Genomic DNA, 7,014 nt, shown 5'->3' with positions numbered 1-7,014 from the left:
TGCTTATCTTGCAGAAATAGCCCCGCCCTAGCGTTTCCAATCGTTATTTCTATCTATCGATCATTCCAAGAAACAGAACCAAATGTTACAATTTATACATGTTTCTCTACTCCTACTCCTATAAAAGACTTAGTTGGTGATGGTGGTGTGTCTTCCATTCATCATTTCTGACCATTAGATCTGCATCTAATGGCTGTGACGTAAGTTGTGGCATTTTTGCAACAATAGCCCACTTCTCTGCTTCAATTTACAGAAAACCCCTTATTATCTTGAAAGCAACCACATCCCTCCATCAACTCATCAAAACAGCCTGAGAAATATATTTTGAGTGAAAAGTAATATATTTTTAGTGGTATATATGTATATCAAAACAAGAGTGATTTCTTTCAAGTTTGTGAACAAGTACTACTATTCTACTACTTTTGATCTGTTGCAACGTACAGGAACATTGCTAGTAAAAGGAAAAGGCCTGCCGCGTTTGCGTTGCACCCCCACATGCCCGGAAATCGGGAGTACTCCACAGCACGTCCGGCACGCCACATAGCTAGGGAAGGCGTGTTCCTAGCATTTTCACTTTCATGTGGGACCGCCGTTGAGCAAATCGACTATTGGCAAACCGCACCCTGCCCGCCGCCGGGTTGGAAAACAAAAACGAGGGGAAGATCTAGCTGTAGCACGGAAGCCAAGAAATTTGGTGTCAGATGGGGCTCGTTGATAGAGTAGGAGCATTCCGTACTACTACTCCTACTAGTACGAAGTTTGTACTACAACTAGTACTACCACTATACAACTAGGTACGTGCACGACACAACATCGTAGGAACAAAAAACGGGAAGATCTTGTTTTGGGTGATTTATCTTTTTTCAGTCAATGTACAAATAATACGATGTGGGGGTCACCCATGAAGCTTATGTGGCTTGGTTGCATGGCTATGAAAGGTTAGAGAAAAATAAATAGATAATGTCTTTAGAGTGCACTCCACTAAATAGATATACTTTGGATCCATTGCAACACACGGGCCGGCACATTGGTAGTAGTAAGAAACAAATTCCGGGTTTGGCACAAGCTCGTACTGCGGGAGCACCACAAGGCCTGCCGCAGGAGTTACATTTCCCTCTCGAGGCCCACGAGACCAAGCTTCAGTGGCTTAGTGCACTAGCCTATGAGTGAATGACATGTGGACCTTAAATGCGGCTGGCCCACATGTCATTCTCATGGTGGTGGCGTGGTTCACGACTCACTCATTCAAGATGAACCAGCCGGTGGTGGCGTGGCCATGGCGAGGGTGCCACAACTGGGCATTGGGGTGTTACGAGGCACAGATGGCGACACCGACGGGTACTACCTGTAGTACAGAAGTACTCCAGCTGAGGATTGATTCCCGGGACGAAATGTGTCACAGGCACTGGATGAAAATTCGATGGTGCGGGAGTACAGATCGGAGCACAGGAGTGGAACTGGCAAACCGCGTCTAATCGGGTGTGCTTGTGGTAGAAAGTTGATGGTCACCGCAGTTCAGCTGGCCCGCATGTCATGCACACAAAGGCATAGGAGCGGTGGGGCCGAGAGGGATGAGGCACACATCGGGGACGTGGTGCTATGGGTTGGAGCGGCGTCGTGGGAATCGCGTGTGGGTGTGGCAATGGTAGAAACAAGGAACCTGATGGTCGCCATGGTTCAACTTCCATGGACAAGGTGTCATGTCTGCTGACACATGCATCGCATACCACTCACTGCAAGGAGCAGTAGTAGAGAAAACTTGTTCCAAAAATACCATTTTTCCGATAAAATTCTCGAGATATCATTAGTTTTTTCACATGGGATTACTCCTGCAAGGGTCAATCAAAACATGTGTTTTTAAAAAAAATGCATCTTGATGTTCCCTACAATGCACGTGCATCTTGCTAGTTATAGAAGAAGCCCACACAGGCATCTTGCCACAGGGTGTGCCTCTGACCAAAACTCAATTTTTTTTCAGATTCTTAGGTGCACCGAGTGCCGTGCCACTCTACAAAATGTAAAAAACCCAGCTCCAATATTTTCGAAACTCGCTATCTTCAAACTAGCCACACCCGTCCCACACCTCATCAAAATAGCCCGAGGAATATATTTTGCGTCAAGCATGATTTATTTTTACTGATATATGTATATCAAAACTAGAGTGTTTATATTTCAAGCCCGTGAACAAGTATTATTCTACCGCTTTGGATCCATTGCAACGCACGGACCAACACATTGGTAGTAGTAGTCACTATCTCTATCTCTACTCTACTCTTATAAAAAATAGAGTTGTTGATGATGGTGTGCCTGCCATCCTGCAGTATAGGCCGTCCTTTTTATATTTTACGGATAGGAAGGAAACTATGGCAATTTTGCAAAAATAAACCCACACCCCTCTCCACATTTGCAAATAAGGCCTTCCCTCGTTCATCCTTCTCTCTCACAAGATAAACTACTCATACAAATCCATCTTGATGTTTCGTGCAACGCACATGCATCTTGCTAGTCTACTACTATCTTATATCTTATTAAAAAAACAAAGTTGGTGATGATGGCGTGCCCGCCAACCTGCAATATAGGCCGTCTGATTTATATCTGACGGATAGGAAGAAAACTATGGCAATTTTGCAAAAAGATACCTACACCCCTCTCCACATTTGAAAATAAGGCCTTCCCTCGTTCATCCTTTTCTCTCAAAAGATAAACTACTCATACAAATGCATATTGATGTTCCATGCAACACACGAGGATGTTTCCTTGGGGGTCTCTGCAGCGCGGCGTGGCCGTAGTTGCAAGTTGACGCCCCATGAGATGCCGACATTGAGGGGCACTCGGATTTTGTCCGATGAGCAGGTAAGATGAGTTTGATCACGTAGTAAATGCATTCTAAGGACTACTTCCGTGTCCATTTCCTAATTCTCCCCCTGCCCACTGTTTCATAGGTTAGGCTCCGTGCGAGTGGAGATTGACTTGTATATGTACGGGAGGGTACCAACATCAATTTGCACAACATTTACAATGGTGACACCGTTCCCATAGAACCTTTGTCCAACATTGGGATCAGCCATGCAATGGGCCACCGCCTGAATTGGTATGATGGAACCACGATGAGATTGAAGAAGATAGCATGAACCTTGCACATGGCGGTCAAAGGTGGACCATGTTGTCTGCGGTCGATTTGTTGCCGTACGAGTACGAAGACGATGTGCTCCTTTCTAACGGCATCTTTGCGGTGAAAACCCAGGGGACTTGTTTCGTATGGGACACATACTATGGTATATTCCCTCTCTCCCAATTATTAGTTTTGAATTTTTTTTTGTTTTATTAGTTTCAAATTCAAATTAGAGCTCCCCATCACATGTTGAGATTACAATGTCCATTAAATCGTTGCCTACATGTATAGTAAAGAAACAAATCTCGAGTTTCGCATGAGTTCGTGCAGCGGTAGCACCACAAGGCCTTGGGTAGGAGTTAAATTTCCCTCTTAGGGCCCTCGAGACTGAGCTTCAGCGCCTTACTACATCTGCCTTTGAGTCAATAACATGTGGACCCAATAGGTGGCTGGTCCACATGTAATGGTCCCGAAGGCAGAGGGGCAGTGTGGCCGAGAGGGGTGAGCTGCAGGTCGAGGGACGTGGGGTGTCATTGGTTCGAGCGGCGTCATGGGAATCGCATGTGTTGTGGTAGAAAGTTGATGGTCGCCGCATTTCAGGTGGCTCACATGTCATGCACACAAAGGCAGAGGGGCGGTGCGGCCGATAGGGGTGAGGCGCACGTCGGGGGACGTGGTGCCATGGGTTGGAGCGGTGTCATGGGAATCGCGTGTGGGTGTGGCAGTGGTAGAAACAAGAAACGTGATGGTCGTCGTGGTTCAACTTCCATGGACAAGTTGTCATGTCTACAGACACATGCATTGCATACCGATCACTAGAAGGAGTAGTAGAGAAAGCTAGGCAGTTCCTTATAGTCAAGCGGACCCATGCCTACCACTTGTTCCAAAGACACGCACACCATCAAATAGTCCATCTATATCAATATACACAGAGATGGAATAATTTTTTTACAAGAGAGGAAATAGTACATCCATCCATAATGCCATGCTGCTGGTGCTTCTTCTTCTTCTTCTTCTTCTTCTTCTTCTTCTTCTTCTCCTTCTTATTGTTCTCATTTTCTATTGGAGGCGGCTTCGCAACAAGCTCTCTGGACCTTGCAGCTATCTCGAAACTCACATGTGCATCAAGGGCAGCATATTTTATCCGCTCGTACATCAAGGGATAATTCTCCCATCCAGACGACCTTAATGCCAGCGTCTCGTCACCCTTCTGAAGATTTGTTCCGATCACAAAATTTGCTACGTCGAATAGGGATGGTGTTGGTTTATCACAATCTTCTACAGGAATTCTTGTTTTGGTTTGTACATCAATGATGCTTTTCAAATCAAGGTTGTATGGCTCCAACTTCTATTTGTCCCCTGCGATGGCTGTCCCACAGAAGTATATGTCCTCACAAGACAAGAAATCATGAAGATCACCTGGTATGGAGGGCGCGTGTATGATGTGGTACACCAAAACATCATCTTCAAGGCATAGCTGGAGGACGTCGGCGTGCAGGATCTTCCTAGTGGCACGCTGCGTGTACTCCGCGTCGAGACCGATGACCTTCATCTCCACCTTTTGGAGGGAGTTGGATACATTGTTTATCCACTTCCGAACAAACCTTGGGTGGTCGGTGACTGTGGCAACTATGCTCAACGAGCCTTCGACAAGGACATGTTAAACACTAAAAACCTGCATCTCGATCTCTTTCGCCATTTGGAACCGCTGGATCGGAGGGCTTTGATTTGGAGAATTAGGATTAGATGGCTAGTCTAACTGAAGAAGATGATGATTTAAAGGGGCTTCGGAATTACTCCAGGAGGATGTGAAGAGGTTAAAACAATGTGAATGCAGTGTGGTTTGGATGCAAATGAAGATGAAGGAGAGGTGAAGAAGCCTAGGAAAATCGGTTCCCGATGGAGAAGTAAATGGGAGAAGTAGCCTACAGGCAGTTGATTAGATGGCTAGGTAGACTAAACGAAAAGGCTATGAGGGTAGACTGAGGAGTGGTACCTATCCGTGTACGTGCCCATCCTTCTAGTGGTACATGTGCCACTGGCTAGTTGAGGTCACTCTTTTGAATCACTGTGGGGAGACATTTTATGATTCCTTTTTATTTCTGCACCCCTCCTGGCAGGTGGGACCTATGCAAATGGATAAAAAAATGTGTCGTAGCTGGTATGGATGGATATTGGCGCGTGCGTGGGAGACACAACATTCTCTAGTTAAGGAATAAGTAAGTGGTTATCCTCAAAAAAAAAGCCTTCTTCACGCTTCCACATGCACGAGAATTTGGTTCTACTTGCATTATAGATGATACCTGGAGGATGAAGTGAACCCAGAGGCATGCTAGCACGGGAGTACTACTCATGTTCCTACTACTCCTACTACTAGTAGTAGTACAACTATGGTACACTTGATGGTCAAAATATTATTCATCTGGTCCTCACAGTGAAGTGAAAAGACCCTGCGCCCGAGGTGACACCAGTCCAGGTGGTGTGTCCGGGTTACCAAAGTCAACCTGACCTTGTGCACTATGCAGTCACTATAACCGCCATTGTATAGCATGCCTCACCTCGTCTCCCTCTCCCCTAGCACCACTCCATCTCTATCTCCATCTTACCGGAGATCTCGAGGTCGCTCTTCATCATCTCACTGTGCCCCCGCGTACCCTCACCTCGCTCGCCTCCCTCTCCCCTAGCACCACGCCATCTCCATCTCCGTCTCGCCGAAGATCCTGAGGTCACTCTTCATCATCTCACTGTGCCCCTGCGTAGCCTCGTCTCGCTTGCCTCCCCTAGTACCACTATTCCCTTGCTAGCCGCTCCAGCACCGAGAGCCTTCTCCCCCGTAAATCAAGCCCTCCAAAACCCCACCTTCCAAACTCCACCATGGTCGAACGCGAACCGCGCAGCATCCATATGAGCCACGATTGGAGCAATCTCCCCAGTGACATCCTCGACCTCTGTTGTTCGTGTATGGATATGTTGAGCGCCCTACGGCTGGCTGCATGCTTGAGGGACATGCACACGGCCATCGTCGAAGCAAGGCCTAATCTTTTCAAGACACCCTGCTTGCTGCTATCTGGTCTTGCAATATTTGCTCACCATGATACAGAGACGTACATGATGCCCCTCGACTTCAATCCGACCTCCATTAGCCGAAACTTCTTTGAATGTATGTAGTGGGTCGCCATACATCATTTCCCTCGACTTCGATCCAATCACCATCGCCCGAAACTTCTTGGCAGGTATGTACTGGGTCGGCATGAGCTCCCACTGGATGGCTGCCGTTAGACAAGTCTGGAAAAAGTTGGTGCTCATGAACTTCCACACCTCCCATGAGATTATCCTTCCTATGTTGGAATATATAGGGTTTTACCATCGCGGTACAAGTCATCTAGATTACGAAGTCACTTGGACGCACCTTGTTTTGTAGAAGATTGTAATCTGCCAAGTGCCCACACGAGATGCGAATTATGCAGAATTCAAGTTAATTGCCTTGTTCGACCGCGGACTCGCCTATCTTTCCGCTGGTGCCTTCTTTAGCTGGAGACATCTCACCTCGCAGTGGGCTGATACACACTTCTATGATGCTATTGAACACAATGGCATCATCTACACGATCAACAAAGCAGATGGCACCACGTATTGTTGGGACGGTGCGTGTAAGTTGTTTCCGTCTAATGTTAATGATGACTCCATGACACTGTTTGAACTTTTTGTGATGATTGGCATATCCATGTTTAAGCAGAATTTGAGTAGAACTATGGCAATGTATTAGAGACGCCGTAAATCAGCTATATTTGGAATGAGTTAATTCATGCGATTGTGACCATGTCATTACAGCCAATTTGTACCCCTGAATAATCAAACGGTTAGGAAGATATGGATATTCTCCTTATTTTATAGTAATCTAT

This window comes from Triticum aestivum, chromosome 3A (genome assembly GCF_018294505.1).
Source record: "Triticum aestivum cultivar Chinese Spring chromosome 3A, IWGSC CS RefSeq v2.1, whole genome shotgun sequence".
Lineage (NCBI taxonomy): Eukaryota > Viridiplantae > Streptophyta > Magnoliopsida > Poales > Poaceae > Triticum > Triticum aestivum.
The sequence above is the reverse complement of the archived record's forward strand: the minus strand, read 5'-3'. Positions refer to the sequence as shown.